General features: G+C 40.1%; 1 long non-coding RNA gene across 4 annotated transcripts; it reads right to left on the minus strand.

The window, feature by feature from the left end:
* Window positions 1-5,240: 5,240 nt before the first annotated feature.
* Window positions 5,241-16,810, minus strand: LOC100973965 (uncharacterized). Of its 4 annotated transcripts, none has more exons than XR_008619728.2 (3): window positions 15,105-16,810; window positions 11,358-11,451; window positions 5,241-8,981 (listed from the first exon to the last, which is right to left on the minus strand). It is a non-coding gene; the product is annotated as an uncharacterized LOC100973965 (long non-coding RNA). The 4 variants fall into 4 exon arrangements; XR_008619729.2 differs by having other exon boundaries at window positions 13,779-16,810; XR_609080.5 differs by lacking the exon at window positions 11,358-11,451.
* Between the last annotated feature and the right edge of the window lie 904 nt (window positions 16,811-17,714).

A 17,714-nucleotide genomic window follows, 5' to 3' on the forward strand; every position in this document is an offset into this window, starting at 1 on the left:
CAACGTTTTTAAAGTAGTTTTTTTTCATTATTTATTTATTTGTTTGTTTTTGAGACAGGGTCTCTGTCACCCAGGCTGGAGTGCAATGGTGCAAACATGGCTCATGGCAGCCTCAACCTCCTGGGCTCAAGTTATTCTCTTGACTCAGCCCCCCAAGTAACTGGGACTACAGGCACGCACCATCACACCCTGCTATTTTTGTGTTTTTGTAGAGACAGGGTTTCACCATTTTGCCCAGGCTTGTCTCAGCTCTTCAGCTCAAGCACATCCACCTGCTTTGGCCTCCCAAAGTGCTGGGATTACAGGTGTGAGTCATGGTACCCGGCCTAGGCACCATTTTAAACCAGAATGTAGATCCTAACTCTGCTGTCAGCTCCGTGAATGAACCTGGAAAAATCCTTGCTCTTCTTTGGGACTGTTTCTCCATCTCCATTCTCCCAGTAGAATGAGATTATCTCTGATGTTCCCTCCAGCTCTGAAAGTCACAGATTCTCTGGCAAACAAAATATATCAAAAGTCTCCTCCAAAGTAAGCCCATGATGTGAGTAGCAATTGGAGGCTGGAAGGCCTATGAGGTCTGCTGAAAAAAAGTTACAAATGTACCTGATGTGAACATGCTTTCCTAGCTTCAAAACCCAGAAGACATTCCAGGAGGTTATAAGGAACCAATGCATCATCTTTGGTTCACCACAGTTGATGATATTACCAAAGTCACAGCACTTCCACTTACTCACTGTCCAGCCTATTGGGAAAAACCCTGATTTGAGACTCAGTTTCCTCAGCTATAAAATGGGTATTATAATTGCTTTGCCTCATTCCCAGATTCTTGGTATAGGCACTTAATTTATGACAGCAACAGAGATAAGAGAATAGAGAGCCTGCGACAGGCTTGTCAAGCCATTTGTCAAAATGAAGTAAAAACATTGCTTATCAAGTTACATTTCATTTGTTGGTAGATTTCCCTTGGTTGTGGCAAGTGCATGGTATGAGACTATCCTCCTCATCCATTACTAGAGGCAGAGTAAATGTATAAAAGCCTTTGGCAAAGCGATTTGCCCATATATATCAAGAGCCATGCAAGCATTCAGGCCCTTTGACCCAGCAAAATCTAGATCTGGGGATTTTAAAGAAATGACAAAAATAGGAGAATGTGATATGTATGAAGACATGCACTTTGGGATTATCTGTGATAGTGAAAAACTGGAGTCCTTCTAAATATATAATACTAGGGAATGATATATCCACTTAAAAGAGTATTAAGCAGCCATTAAAATAATTATTAAAATATTTATTTTTAAATGATAATCATGAAAACCTGTGGCATTATAATGATAAACTGTCAGGTGTGAAAGCTGAATGAACGCGAGGCTGTAACTACACTCATAAATCACCTATGTAAATTTTGCCTGAAGTAAGAGGAACACTGAACAGTTCATTTGTTAGGGTGGTAGGATTATGGATAATTTTCTTTCCTTTTAATTTCCCTTATTGTTGTAACATTGCAAACTAAATAAAAGTCTGGGAAAAAATACAATGAAGGCAACAGACAGGTACATTGTGTTGTATCCTTCGTAAATCCTTTCACTGAAGAACGGGATTAAATGTGGCTTACCATAGCAAATCATAAAATAAGACTCACATTTTGCATTTCCTCTAGACCCTCCTACCCTTCTGAGAATAAATTAAAATATAAACACTAGAGTTGAGTTTTTAAAATCAGGATTATCTCGGCCTGGCCACATGGCAAAACCCCGTCTCTACTAAAAATACAAAACTTAGCCAGGCGTGTTGGTGGGCGCCTATAGTCCCAGCTACTTGGGAGGCTGAGGCAGGAAAATCGTTTGAACCCGGGAAGCAGAGGTTGCAGTGAGCTGAGACTGGGACACTGCACTCCAGCCTGGGCAATAGAGCTAGAGTCCGTCTCAAAATAAATTAATTAATTTTAATTAAAAAAATAAAATAAAATCCAGGATTCTCATTATTCTATTTAAAACATATAAGGAGAGAAAATACACTTTTTTCTTCTGGATTAAGTTTCCCTGGCCAAGTTCCGTATGTCTGTTCTTCCCTATTGGCAGGTCATGGGTCCCCATTCCTACCACAGGAGTTTATCAACCTGTTGACTTTGCTCAGCTATCGCACAGATGGTGGTGAAATCATTAGATTGAAGGAAACCCAGCAGTTCTTGCTTTATGAAATGAGCATGCTATTTCTGGCCAGGCTACAAGCTTGGTCTGGTATCAGGATCTCCTGAGATGATGTGCAGGAAGGCACAGAAGTGCTTTGCATATCCTCCAAAGCTGTGACCATCTGGATCTTTTTTCTTTAGGAGTCAATGTAACATAATGGAGGACTACAGGGATAGAGTGGACTTAGGGGAGTGGGGAGACGGGGCCTGGGTTTTAGGCAACCCGAAAGTGTTAGTGGTCAAACGATTTGTGTGGAAAATCAGACTGGCTTTCAAATTCCAGCTCTGCCATCTCCTAACTGTGTGATCCTGGGCAACTTCCCAGTGTCTGAGCCTCAGAGTTGAGGCTTCATCTGTGAAACCGGAGTACTAACAAAACCTGCTGCATAGGTTTGTTTTGAGGATGGAATATGATCATGTATGCAAAGCACAGTGCCCAGTGAGTGTCCAAGAGATGTCTGTTTTCTCATTAGTCTTGCCCCTCCCATGAACTCACTGTAGAACCTTTGGCAATTCTATTTCCTTCTCTGGGCCTTAGTGTCTCCATCTGCAAAATGGGAGAAGGGGAGGAGTCAACTGTCTCCCAGGGCTGTTTTAGCATATGGGCCTGTGGTTTCACAGTGGTGGTTGTAGCAATATCCTAAAGGCAAAATCCTATCTCTACAAAAAATACAAAAATTAACTGGGTATGGTGGCACATGTCTATAGTTCCAGCTATTTGAGAGGATTGCTTCCGCCTGGGGTCAAAGCTGCAGTGAACCATGATCACACCATTGCTCTCCAGCCTGGGCAACGGAGTGAGAGACGTCTCAAAAGAAAAACAACAAACAAACAAACAAACCAAAAACAGAAAAAACCATAGTGGAAGGTATAAGCCCATGTTTGCCACAATGATCATGAACTTATCATGTAGTTATGAAGACTTTTATCAAAATATTTGCCTATTATGTTAAGTCTACTCATTCTCTCATTTTAGCTTTATAACTTTAATGGAAAAAAATGTATTTTTTACCAATAAAGTAATTAAGTTACCCAAAGTCAAAGCTAACTACTGCAGAATTCTAACAGACCCAACAACAACCACTAATTGAGAACCTATGACCATTACACCTCATTCAGAAGTGACCTTTTAAACCGATATTTGAGAGATAAGTAGGTGTCAGCCAGGCAAGTTGGAAATTAACTCACACAGGGGAAAAAAACCTGCATATGTGAAGACCCAGATCAAATAAAATATATATTTGAAAACCTAAAATTCAAATAGGTAACCCACTCTACTCAAATTTTAATTAGTTATCAAGTCTTGGTTGAGTGCCTAATAAACGTCAGGAATTCAGCAACTGCCTCTAGATGAGTTCTCCATCCTGTTAAATTGTATCTAAAACTGTTATGAACATGTTTTTGGGAGAAAAAGGATTTGACATAAAACAGTTAGAAGACTTACTGCCCTAAGTTGTTGAAGCCATAATTTCATTTCAATTTCAAAAGCCACTTACCTTAAGCCATTATTTCACTTCAAATCATACTATGTAAAGAGCTGTACTCTATACACAAAAACAGAATTCTAATTAAATTTACCTACGATCTGTTAGGTATCCCGTATGTGCCAAATGCTGACAAACTAAAGGGGCTGTGTTCCAAATTATACATATTGAAGGAGCTCTACGATAACATACCACAAGACCCACAAACTAGGAATATGCCATCTTCAACTCTTAAAAATGTTGTATTCTTCCATTTTCAAAACAAATATTCTTTTAAAATCCTGAACCTAGCCAGGCACGGTGGCTCACGCCTGTAATCCCAGCACTTTGGGAGGCTAAGACGGGAGGACTGCTTGAGGTTGGGAGTTCGAGCCCAGCCTGGCCAACATGGTGAAACCCCGACTCTACTAAAAACTACTAAAAATACAAAAATTAGCTGGGGGTGGTGATGCATGTCTGTAATCCTAGCTACTTGGGAGGCTGAGGCAGGAGAATTGCTTGAACTCAGGAGACAGAGGTTGCAGTGAGCCGAGATCATGCCACTGCAATCCAGCCTGGGCAACAGAGCGAGACCCCATCTCAAAAAAAAAAAAAAAAAAAAAGTCCTGAGCCTAATAATTTTTTGCTAAACCTAAATCTTCAAAATTATTAAATGAGAAAGAAACATTATGACCAGGAACAAGAACAAAGCATGCTTCTGAAAGTGGAATTAGACTTTTTTATTTGTTTAAAATACATTTTAAGACTGTCAGAAGTGGGCCGGGCGCGGTGGCTCACGCCTGTAATCCCAGCACTTTGGGAGGCCGAGGCGGGCGGATCACAAAGTCAGGAGTTTGAGACCAGCCTGACCAACATGGTGAAACCCCGTCTCTACTAAAAATACAAAAATTAGCTGGGCATGGTGGCGCATGCCTGTAATCCCAGCTACTCAGAAGGCTGAGGCAGGAGAATTGCTTGAACTTGGGAGGCGGAGATTGCAGTGAGCCCAGATTGCACCACCGCACTCCAGCCTGGGCGACAGAGCAAGACTCTGTCTCAAAAAAAAAAGATTGTCACAAGTATACTACTATTCATCAATCATTTTAAAAGAGCACATAGTATTCCACAACTTATTAAGAAAGAGGGAAGCTGGGCACAGTGGCTCATGCCTGTAATCCCAGCACTTTAGGAGGCCGAGGCACACGGATCACCTGAGGTCGGGAGTTCGAGACCAGCCTGGCCAACATGGTGAAACCCTATCTCTACTAAAAATACAAAAAATTAGCCAGGCGTGGTGACGAGCACCTGTAATCCCAGCTACTCGGGAGGCTGAGGCAGGAGAATTGCTTGAACCTGGGAGTTAGAGGTTGCAGTGAGCCAAGGTTGCGCCACTGCACTCCAGCCTGGGCAATAAGAGCGAAACTCTGTCTAAAATAAATAAATAAATAAATAAATTTAAGAAAGAGGGTACAAAGATATACAGTTTTTTGCTTATATATATTTTTAAATGTAAGGACCAACCACCAATTTTCTCTTAATGGTTACCCATAAGGGGAAGGGCAGGAGCAGGATGGAGACTGGACAGAAGGTTTGCCTTCTCTGAATAGATTTTATTGTGTTTTGCTGATCTGAATTTGGAAATTTATAAACATTTTACATGATTATAAAATTAAATCAAAATTTTAAGAGGTAATTCTAAAAAACAACGTATCAAAAGCAAAATGAAACAAATGATCCAAGTTGATGATCTAAAGTTGATGATCTAAAGAGAGAAAATCTGAATTTAATCAAGCTTCTAGATCTAACTACCAACTCACAGGAAATAAGAGGACACTGGAACATGTTAAACAATACTACATAATTCAGACTACAGGAAATTCTAGAAGACAATCTATTTAGTACAACAAATTACAAGGAATTTAATAAAGAAGAGGTAAAAGAGAACCTATAAAGGATACTTAAGTTATCAAACATTACAGTACATGAATTGAATCAGATTCAAATAATCGTAAAAAAATTAGGAGCCAATCTAGAAAATCTGAACACCGGGTATATGAGGATAAAAGAATTACTGGTAATTTGTTTAGCTGTGATAATAATTTTTTTAAAAAGAGAATATTTACGTTTCAGAAATATGTGTGTGTCTGTATGCACACGCGCACACACACGCACACACACACACACACACACACGCAGTCAGCCTCCTATGTCCATGGGTTCAACTGACCTTGGAATGAAAATATTCCACACACAAAAAAATTTGCGCCTGTACTGAACATGTACATTTTTCTTGTTGTTATTCCTTAATACAGTATAACAGTTATTTACATGGCATTTACATTGTATTACATATTATAAGTGATCTAGGGATGATTTAAATAATACGGGATGTACACAGGTTATATGCAAATAGTCCATCATTTTATATCAGGGACTTGAGCATCCATAGATGTTGGTATCCATAAGTGGTCCTAGAACCAATGTCCCACAGATACTGAGGGACACCTGTGCATGTGTGTAAAGATTGGTCATAATTTGGTAATTGTTGAAGCTGGTTTATGGGACACTGAAGTCAATTATAACATTTTATTTTCATATATATATTTTTGATTTCCACAATAAAAAATGTAGAAGTTAGTAATTACTTCTACAACTAATAATATCTCTTCCCTAACCAAGAAAATAAATAGCTAATTATTCCTCCATAATTCCTATAGCATTTATTGTCTCATGTCATCATTTGGTTGTCTTATATAACAATCCTTCCCACATTTGAGATCCCCCTCAAAAATTATTAAACATGCTGACTTGCTTGGGTGGATCTTTTCTTCAACCAGGAGATCTGCCTTTCTAACATATGAGAATTACAAGTCACTCCTACTGGGGATAATAAAAGAAAGGGAATCAAAAAGGAAAACAATAGAGCATGCATAGTTTTTATAAAGAAGGCTTAGGAAAGAGTAAAGGAAGTAAAGGAAAAGAGGCTCAGACCTCAGAAATAAACTCCTACATCCCTCAGTAGAGAGAGCTGAAAGCCATATGTAATAGGCACTGAAAGCCTATGTTTTGGCATGAATTTACTACAGGCAAAGCCACCATCATATATCTATATGTACCGAGGAAGGCTAGACTGTTAAGTGTCACGTATATATGGTCTCAATGGAGCCTCAGGAAGCTATTAAACAACCTCAAATCACAAAATCAGAAAAGTGTTGAACATTTAGAGGAAGAATAGAAAGGAAAAAAAAGCCTCCAAGTTGTGTATTATTTGTCAGTAAAGCAAAACAAATGTGTAAGCCCACTTATATTTAATAATGTCTCACTGAAATTAAAGTAATAGGGGAGAGTCTGAAGTTTCCACAGATAGATAGTGCTGTACTCAAATTTACTACAAAATTAATAATAGTAAATGTAAAATATGTATTTATACAGTCTTTTGCAGACTTATGAACTATCTCAAATTCACGAATCCTATTTTTTAAATACAGTTTTAAGTTTCAACCACTTGTATCACCAGAATTTTGAGACTTAACTCCCATGGTTAAGAGATTTCCAAGCTGTGTTCACACCTGTAGTCGCAGCTACACTGAAAGCTAAGGCGGGAGGACCACATGAGCCCAGGAGTTCCAGACTAGCCTTGCTCTATTTAAAGAGCAAGACTCCACTGCCAAAAAAAAAAAAAAAAAGAAAAACAAAGAAGAGAATTCCATAAATTACTTGGCTTCTTATATTCCATCTCTTCAGTGAAACAGTACATCACTTAAGGCTAAAACTATGTCTTTTATCACTGTAAGTCCCCAGTACTGCTTACACCCTACACAGAGTAGATGCTCAATAAATGTTTGATGATTTGGCAATTAATGGGATAGGAGGGAATATTAATATGTGTCAATAAATTACTCTGAATATTATAAATAGGCTTATGAGTATGGAAAAGACCCACCCTCAAGGAATTTGTGATCTTTTCTCTTACATCATACTGCTGTTTTCAATATGCCATAATTTTTCTTTTCTTCAGGGTGGGGTCAGGGAAACAACACAAAATAGCTGTGGATGCTGTTTAACAATCAGCATTTCATAAGCAGTTAAGAATTTCTGTACTTTCACAAAAATGAAAAAATCTCTCTAAAGATTATGTGAGCCCAATCTATGCCCAAATCTTTTTTTTTTTTAATATAGAGAACTGATTATGTTCACTTGTAACCTGTCATTCCAAAATTCTTCAGGATGTTTAATGTTCAAGTGTCCATATTCCCAGTCCCACTGGATGCCTGGCAGGATGCAACCATCTGAATGAGTGGAAGTATAATGTTTGCACCAGGTATTATATTAGGAGCCCTGAACCCAGAATATGTCTGATTAAGTCTTTTAGCCCAATAATTTGCCACTGCTGCCAAGTCTGGTAATTTTGAAGGAGAAAGTTCAACCATAACGGGGTGATACAGGGCACCCCCGTACTCAAAAAACTTTCAAAGTGCTTTCTAAACAAGTTTCTCTTTCTCCTTGAATACAACGTCAGTCACAACTGATGGCAGTACAATCGATCCATCCATACACTGCTCTAAGAACATCTTGATGGTATAATATGCTGTCATTCATGCTCTACCTGCTACTAGTTTAATTTGGTCAAGTAGCTCTTTCCCTGGAGACTCAAATTCTACTAGACTCAAATTCTATTAGACCAAAGACAAATGATCTCAACCATGGTCTTCACTTAAACCAATCACTGGCCCTGCATTATAACTGAGCAACAAGTTGGCACAATCACCATGTGTTGGTTGCTGGAGAGCTATCATCAGGGTCTTGAATTGCTTCTGAACCTGGAGACTGCTGGCACGGATTCTGTCACTTGACCCCTACTACTATGCCAATGCCAATCAGCAGATCACAACAGTACAGTACAGATGATAGCTCCAAGAATGTAAATTGCAGATCCTTCCCTTTGTGGCTTTGGCCATACAGCATTTTAGTTTTGTTCTTTCCATTAACTGAAGTCACGAGGTATGCCTCCTTGGAAACTCCAACAGTTAAGAGATTCTCATGTATTCCATGAAATAAAAAGCAAAGAAAAATCAAACTTGTCTTAATGAGATGGAAGTGTTGGATCAAACACTGATTGAGCTGTTCTATGTCCTCCACCTCCCCAGTGCCTGGATGTGGTTCATCTGCATCGGATGGACACTGTCCAAATTTGCCACTTGGCTCAAAAGACTGCTGCCCAGTGAATGGTAATGCAGATAGAGGCTCAGAGGTATCCATGGGTTCCTCCATGATGAACAATGGTCTTGATTGCTGAAGCGATTGTTTCTGATTGGTTCCTATGCCCAGATCTATTTATGAAAGGAATAATAATGATTAGAGAGTAACAGCACACTTAAATGGGCATCGGTATTGAACATATTGCTTATTAATTGGAAAAGGATTACAACATTATTGGATTAAGGAAACAAAATAGAGAACATATATTTGAATATTTGTAACAGTGTATGAGTCAAGAACTTGATTTGGCTAAAATTTAAAAAACAAATGGTAAGAGCAAACAGTAGGTTTTCTCTACTTTCTCATCACCATCATTTACCAGTCATGATACTGTTCAATTTCTTCAATGAATCCCACACCTAATTCGTGTTTTTCCCAACCTATCCACATTTTCCCATCAACTTCAGCATCTCTGTATATTCTCTACTCCAACTAGAAATCAGCAGAGAGCTCGTTTCAAAGGAAAGATAAGAAGCTTTCTTTTCAGTAGGTTAAATGTGAAACAGTAAGATACCCAAATGGAAATATTCAGTAAGGTGTAAATGGGGAACATGAAATCAACAAAACGGTTAAGAAAATGAGATGCCAATTTGATCACCATAAATAGAGAAGTGATTAATGAAACTGGGTGTGATCTCAGGAAAAGGTAATTTAGAGAAAGAATAAGCTAAATGTTTATTCTGGCCTTCTATATAATGTTATGCCTAACCCTAGATCATTTTGTTTCTGTCATCTTGCTCAAAACTGCCAAGTACTACTGAATAAAAAGTTATGGAATCCTTCAAAGTGAGTTCATTATAAGTTCATTTTAATTTTGACAGAATACTACTTCTAAGCAATCCTTTATTCTCTTATTGTTGATTCATTAGAACGCAATGATTTCTAACTTATGAGCTTTCAGCCTCCTGGGAAGCTGTTAAATTAGTTATCTCAGTGGGTACCCAGGGCATTGCATTACATAAAGACAATTTCTCACATACATGTATTAACATTTTTCAAATGTGCAGTCCATGTTGTGGTTAATAAAATACAAAGTCATCTAAGAGAGAACTGGGTAGTAGCTTTTTTCTAATATGCATATTCTCCATTGATGAATACTAAAAATGTAACTACAATCATGGGGTGGTCCACAAATTGTTTCAAGGTTAAACAAGTTGTCATCTTCAAAATACTGGTAACAACTGCCTGAAAGTATTCCCCACAGCACAGACATCCTTTCCCCATTCTAAGCTTCCAATTATCCTCTGCCCTCTCCTACTTCTGCTTTCATTTTCCCAAATCAAACAAATCCTCATAGGTACTCTCATCTATCTCAACACATCTGAATTTCTCCTACTTCTGCTTCTCCTACTTCTGCTTTCATTTTCCCAAATCAAACAAATCCTCATAGGTACTCTCATCTATCTCAACACATCTGAATTTATTCTTTCTCCTCTACCTCTATAAATATTTGATGATTTTGCAATTACTGGTGTCTCTCTTCCCTTTTAGGAATAATTCAACAACACATACACCTGATCCTATCTCTAACCTGGCCCCCAACCAAAAACATCAAACAGGTTTAGTCTCTCCTGCTTCACAAGTTTCTTCCTTTCTACCTAAAAACATTATCAGATCTCACCTATATGGAAAAAAAATTTATTTGATTCTGCTTTATGTTTTAACTACTATTTATCTCTTCTTTTTGCTGTCAAGTTCTCAGAGTTAGCAAACTACAGTCTGAGCCAGCCACCTGTTTTTGTAAGTAAGGTTTTATTGACAATAGCCACCCTGATTTCTACAGGTATTATCTAAGGCTGCTTTCCCACAAGGGCAGAGTTGAGTAGTTAAGATATCATATGGCTTGGAAACCTAAAATATTTTCTATCTGGCTTCTTAAAAAAAAAAAAATTTGCCAATCCCAGGGGTTCCAAGTATGATCTACATTCAGTGTCATAGTTTCCTGGGGAAGCAGGATGCCATTACAAATTTTGGAGCAATAAAGTACCATGAATAAAAGGGCATTTCAATACCAGTTTTAACAACAGCATATAGGGCAGACATAAAAGAAGACCACTTCCGAAACTAGTGCAAGAGATTGAGCATTAGGCACAAAGGGAGAAAAATGAAAAGAATGAACTTTTTGAAGGAATAAGCATTAAGACTACATGACCACATTATTATAGAGACAAAGCTAGCAGCAAAATTTTAATCCTTGATGATGTAGCTTTCAAAATTTGCATTCTCTCCTATAGTCTACCCTATACGAACAGCTCTTCCTATTTTCCTCTTTCCGACTGTGAAGTTACTAAAATCCTAACACTAATTCCATATATTCTGTGTGCCAGGCATTTCCCATGCTTGCTATCTAACTCCCGGGTAAGCAAATCTTGTAGTAAGAGGCAGTACCAACAGAATTGGTTGAATGAGAGCACAGGGCCAAGGTCAGAGGTGGATGGAGTACTCACCTGTACCTCCCACCTTGGGAGGCTGAGGGAGGATAGCTTGAGCCCAAGTGTTCAAAGTTGACAGTGAGCTATGATCACGCCACTGCACTCCAGCCTGGGTGACAGAACAAGACCCCAATTCCAAAAAAAAACCAAAAAAAAACCTGATAAACCTCTTTATTCCTGTGCTTGTTATAAAACTGTGTATAAAATACAAACGTAATAAAGACCTAAAATTGAGAGAAAACTCCCAACTTTGGGAATAAATGCATAAAGTGAAACACTTAGTACTGTGAGCATATTAAATCCTTCTCAGCCTTCATCTTTTAAACTTGGCTCAAAATCACTTCCCACCAGATTAAATTAAATGCCCCTTTTATAGGCTTTCATAGCACTTTACATTTCAAAACACTCATCACATTTCTAATTATTTATTCAATGTAAATCTCCCAGAAGCACAGATCACAAACCACAGGAGGGGCAGGAACTATATACACACTGCTAAACAATGAATCACCAAAGCCAAGCAGGGTAACTGGGGCCATCTATAAGTATCTGTTGAATTTATAAATGAATTATAACACCAGGCCATTTGTCCTTCAGCCCTGATAAATCTAGTACGTGCTTAAAATACAGAAATTATGATAGGATAAATTTCTCTGCTGTCTTTCAACTACTCCAAAGTCTTAGAAATTCTCATATCTACACAGTAGATGTTTCCATTAGGTACTGATGGACTACTGACTAAAATGAGAGCTCTGGAAAAATAAGCTTGTGTCCAAAAATCAAGGACAGCCCAGACAGCAATAACAATGCCAATTTATTCTTTTTTCCACTTGTAGCTATACACATAAAGTTAAAAATAGTTGTTTTCTTAGCCACTCAAATTTCTGCCCAAAATGTCAGGGTGTTGTGATGCTAGTTCTGATAGTAGAACCAGCTTAATCCCAAGAACCAAATGGACAAGAGCCAAAAATGTACTACATTCTTGCTGGAGTTTTTTGTTTGTTTTCCAGAAATAAATGAACCCACCTATTAATGCTTTTCTTCTAAAAGGTATCATATACCTGTGCCCTTGTTGTACTGTCCTTCAGGTGGCTATGCTGTTATTGTCACACAAATTGAATGTGACTGTCTGAATAATGCTCATAGCATTCATCAGTTTATATTGAATTGTTAGCCTCAGAGGAATTCAAATAAAAGATGAATCCTTTCCTTTTTATTTAATAGGTAAATTAATTCTAAAAGAAGTCAAAGGAATTATGCTTCTTTCAAAATCCTCACTGGATCCATCCTGAGGATCCAGTGTGGACTTAAGATAAAACATAATTCCAGTGCAGCACAGAAAAAAATTAAAGAGCTAAATTACAGTTACAAATTTGTACTACTCTTGCAGCCATCCCAAAGGAAAGGGATTAAGAATAGAGCCATAGGCACACCTGTGAATGTATGCCAAAAATAAACTACAGAACCATAATAAAAACTGACTTCCCTGGGTCGAAGGATTTATCTCTTTCTCTGAAATGTAGAAAAATGAATTTACCAATTTAGCCCCTATGGCCTTTAAGAGGATTTTGTACCGTCTGTACTTGAAAATTGTGCTGGGCATAACCTGCTCTCTTATTTAGGTAGCTTATGTATGCCAGGGTTAAAGTCTGCCTGAGGCTGTTGTGGTTTATGTTACCGCTTTAATTACATTCAAATGAATTTAATAACTTTTTTAAAAAAGAGTATTCTCAGAGGACAATATATATGTTTTTTACATACACACAAACAAACCCTTGACTCAGAAGGCTTTCTCAGCTTTTTGATCCCTGTACGTGACTCCCAAGTATACTAACTAGATAACAAAATCAGATTATCTCATACAGACTCCTCAATCTACCCACAGGAAACTGAAGTACAAAGAGATAGGAGGCCTATCCAAGGTTATGCAGCTGGTTAAGAACACAGCTAGAAGTGATTCACGTTTCTGTGATTCTCAGCCAACTGTCCACTAAAATTTTTAAATAAAATTTCCAAATAAGTAATTTCAAATTAAAAAAACACCTTCCTTCATTGAAGTATTTGCATTGGTTCTAACACCTAAGTTTACCTCACAAATATCCATTTTACCTCCCAGCAGAGTTTAAGAACTATGAATGAGACATTTTCGTTGGAAGAAAAACACACATTTGTCAGTTTATCATCCAAGAATCTCCCAAGTTAGTACTTAAAGACTTTATCAATCCCGTGACCAGAAAAGATATTTCTTATATAAGATCCTAAAATATCATGGAAATGGAAATGAAACTTATCTAAGAATCAAAATAGCTTAACAAATATAAAACAGCTATAGAATAACTGCAAAGGCTCTTCCCATTCAAAAGAGGGAGTAGTATTCATTGACTGAAATGTTTTAAACTAGACAACTTAAGGCTTATTTAAGCTTTCAGAATTTACTTTATGTTTTTTGAGATGGAGTTTCGCTCTTGTTGCCCAGGCTGCAGTGCAATGGCGCGATCTCGGCTCACCGCAACCTCTGCCTCCCGGGTTCAAGCAATTCTCCGGCTTCAGCCTCCCGAGTAACTGGGAGTACAGGCATGCGCCACCACGCCGGCTAATTTTTGTATATTTAGTAGAGACGGGGTTTCTCCATTTTGGTCAGGATGGTCTCGAACTCCTGACCTCAGGGGATCCGCCCACCTCGGCCTCCCAAAGTGCTGAGATTTACAGGCGTCAGCCACCGCGCCCGGTCTTTAATCAATCTTTCTGGTCTCACAGTCTACCTACTGGTCATTCTGACCTTTTGCTCTTATTTACTTCCAAAGCACCTTTAGCCTCCCTAGATGTTCCTTCTTGACGACACAGGAATCTATCTCGGGCCGATTTAAATCAAATCCACAGCCTCATTCAGTCCAAATTTCACTGCAATATGATGAACACACTTTACTTTCAACGTCAAATTTCTTTCTTACTCTTAATGAGCTATCCTGATAGTGACAGATGAAACACAATTGACTAAGGGGTTAAAATGTCCATTTTTCAAATGCGACGGCCACTCTGAATCAAATCTGAGATTGGAGTGGAGAATCCAAATGTGTAAAACAAAGGTCACAAAACACAGGCAGAGCACAGTATTTCAGTTGGGGGAAAAAAATAAGCTAAATTTAGTCACTTAAGTCCCAGCTCTTCTTGGGATATATACATGATTTTTATGAGAACTAATCCTATCCGGAAACATTTCCTTCACCTTTCCCTTAGCCCTTTTCCTTCGGTCATGCAGTCTCTTACCGTGCTAATTATCATATTAACATAATCCTCACTTGCGATCCTTCCTGACTTTATTCCCCATCCTCAGATTCTCTTGAAAGCATAATGCTTTCCTAAGTATACACACAATCCATTTAAAAGTCTTTGTATGCGACAGCCTAACTATTCAAACACGAAGTCATTTCTCTAACGGTCCTAGAAAAAATTTTAAAAAGAAAAAGAAAACCACAAAGTCAAGAGCTTCTGAGGGGACCTGAAAAGTCATCAAATTGAACGCTCTCGTTTTATAGTTGGAGAAACTTATTCACTGAGCTAAAAGGGCCCTACTAATGGAGCCCCTAATTCAACTGTGTAATCTGATATAATCTTAAATTCAGCCTCAACAAGAGCTTTCTGGAATCGCCAGCGAGTTCGTGGGGGAGCCACGGCTAGAACCCAGGCCTCCTGATTCCCAGCCACAGCTTTTCCACCGAACCGGCAGCTCTTCCCAAAAGCTGAAGGCAACTGTCCGCTCACCGTCCAAGACTACTCGTGTTACATGAGGAAAGGGACACAGCTCCCGAAATTTTGGATTCCACGGCGGCAGCTGCTGCTTCTGACAGCAGAGGCGGGAGGTGGCCCAGGACTACTCGGTCCTCAAAGACTGGACTCTCTCTCGGCGCGCCCGGACCTCCGCGCTTCACTGACTGGCTTCCCTAGAAGACTGGGGGCCTTGCGGGGAGATAAAAAGGGCAGACACGCCACCCCCACCGAGGCCCTGGACGCCCAGCCGCTCTAGAATCACGACCTTAGCCCTTGGAGAGCCAGGGAGATGCGGACCCCCTAGACCCGCAGCCCGGCCGCGTGGGGCGGCGCGCAGCTGAGGGACCAGGAGCTGCGCCCCACCACAAGTGAGGGGCGGACCGGAGACGCCGAGGTCGGCGAGGGGGCACGCGCTAGTTCCACAGCTCGGCTGGCGAGACGGAGGGTAGGCAGGGGTCCCAGGCCGCGGGTGACTCGGGGTCCGTCACATACATACTCACTGCCGTAGCTGCAAACAGAAAGCACCAAACAGGGACCAAAACGCGTAGAGGGACGGGGAGGGGCGAGGACAAATGAAGTAAGGAGGCCGTGTCCGCGCAGACCCGGGAGGAGAGAAGGCACTTCCGGGACAACACAGCCCTAGGCGTCGCCTTTCTGTGTCCGCCCACCTGTCGCGCCTGGTGTGCGCATGCGTACTAAGTGCGAACCTTTCTCTTCCCTGCCCATAATCTTTAGATTTGCCTTCCATGCTTTGCCCCTTCCCCTTCCCATCTTCTCTTGAAGTTACCTAGATTGCGTCTATTATTTGAATGACTCGTACAAAAGAGATGCTATTTATCGGGCAAAAGCCGGGAGTTCGTGCCCTCTACGCCCGCAAGGAAAACTACAACTCCCATGAGGACACGGGTGAGATTGAGGCCGGGCTCCGCCTCCTTCTCCCTGGAGCTTGGTGGACGCCTTCCCAGTGCCAAGTGGCGGGGAGCTGATCTGATCGCGGGCGTGACGAGGGCCCGCACGGCTAGCTGCTTGGCCCGCCGGCCTGGGCAGCCCTGGAGCGGGAAACGCCTCCGTGAGAACGCATGGCTTCAAGCTTCTCCCTTGCGCTCCTGATCTTAGGCTGATCGCTTTTACCTTTAGGTTGAAGTTGAACACAGTTCACACTGTGCGCTTCCTCCCCCTCTTTCTGGAATTCCAGGCAACAGATTTAACACTTTATGAATCTTGAAGAGCTGCACTCCTCCTAAATATTGCAGTTAATGCTGATCCTTTGGAAGCCTCCGAAGGCCACAAGGCTGTGATGGGAGCCTCTGGCTTCAGTTGCCTTTCTCACACCTTATTTTAATACTCAAGGTAAACCCGTCTGTACAACTTTAGAAATAACTGTCAACCTAAAGGAAAAACGGAGGCAAAGTTAATATAAATAGAGAATTTATTTGGGCCAAGTCTCAAGAATGCAACCTGGGAGCATCAATTCAAGTTACCCTTAATTTAATACATGATCTTAGCAGCAGTTTCAAGTGAGTTCTTTGTTTTGTCGGCCAGGAAGCTCGAACTCTTGTCTCAAAGGAATTGATCCTTCCATCTCTGCCTCCCAAAGTACTGGTATTACAGGTATGGGCGACTGCACCCGGCTACAAGTGAATTTTTAAAGGAAAAAAAAAGAAGAGACCCTTGCTAAATTGTATTCCAAGAATTTACATTAAAATAACAACCTATCCATTGGCTATACTTGTTCTTTCTATCACGGATTCTGGGAACACGAAGATAAAGGGTGATGCTTGTACAGGGCAGAAAAGAACAAAGTGCCTTTAAACAATTGCTAGTGTACATGGGGATGGTGCTAACTGACGTCTCATACTCAGGTCTCTCTGGGCCTGATAAATTTTGAATGCCTGGCCGGGCTGGTGGGGTTGCTCACACTCGTAATCTCAGCATTTTGGGAGCCTAAGGGGGAAGGATCTCTTAAGGCCAAGAATTCGAAACCAGCCTCGGTAACATACCAACAGGCTATCTCTTAAAAATTTTTAAAAATTAGCCGGGCACGGTGATGCATCATGCAACCGCGCTCCATCCTGGGTGACAGACTGAGATCCTGTCTCAAAAAATAAGATAAAGAATAAATCTCCTTTTTATAAAATCTTTTTATGAAAATTAAATAAAAATTAAAATTTTTAAATAATTCAAATTTTAAATATTAGCTGGGTGTGATGGGGCACGCCTGTAGCTCTAGTTACTCAGGAGGCTGGGGCGGGAGGATTGCTTGAGCCTGGAAGTTCAAGGTCACTGTGAGCTGTAATTACACCACTGCACTCCAGCCTGGATAAGAGACCCCATAACTTTAATTTAAAAAAAAGTGGAGGACTGGGCACGGTGGCTCATGGCTGTAATCCCAGCACTTTGGGAGGGTGAGGTGGGAGGATCACTTGAGTCCAGGAGTTCAAGACCAGCCTGGGCAACATAGTGAGACCCCATCTCTATTTCTTAAATTAGTTAATACAAATACAAATAAATTGTTTTGTTCTGTGAGTTACCAGGAATGTAAAAAAGATTCAAATAAAATAAATTGTTGCATACTTTTAATATAGCGTAGACTGCTCTATTTTT

This window comes from Pan paniscus, chromosome 11 (assembly GCF_029289425.2).
Source record: "Pan paniscus chromosome 11, NHGRI_mPanPan1-v2.0_pri, whole genome shotgun sequence".
Classification (NCBI taxonomy): Eukaryota; Metazoa; Chordata; class Mammalia; order Primates; family Hominidae; genus Pan; species Pan paniscus.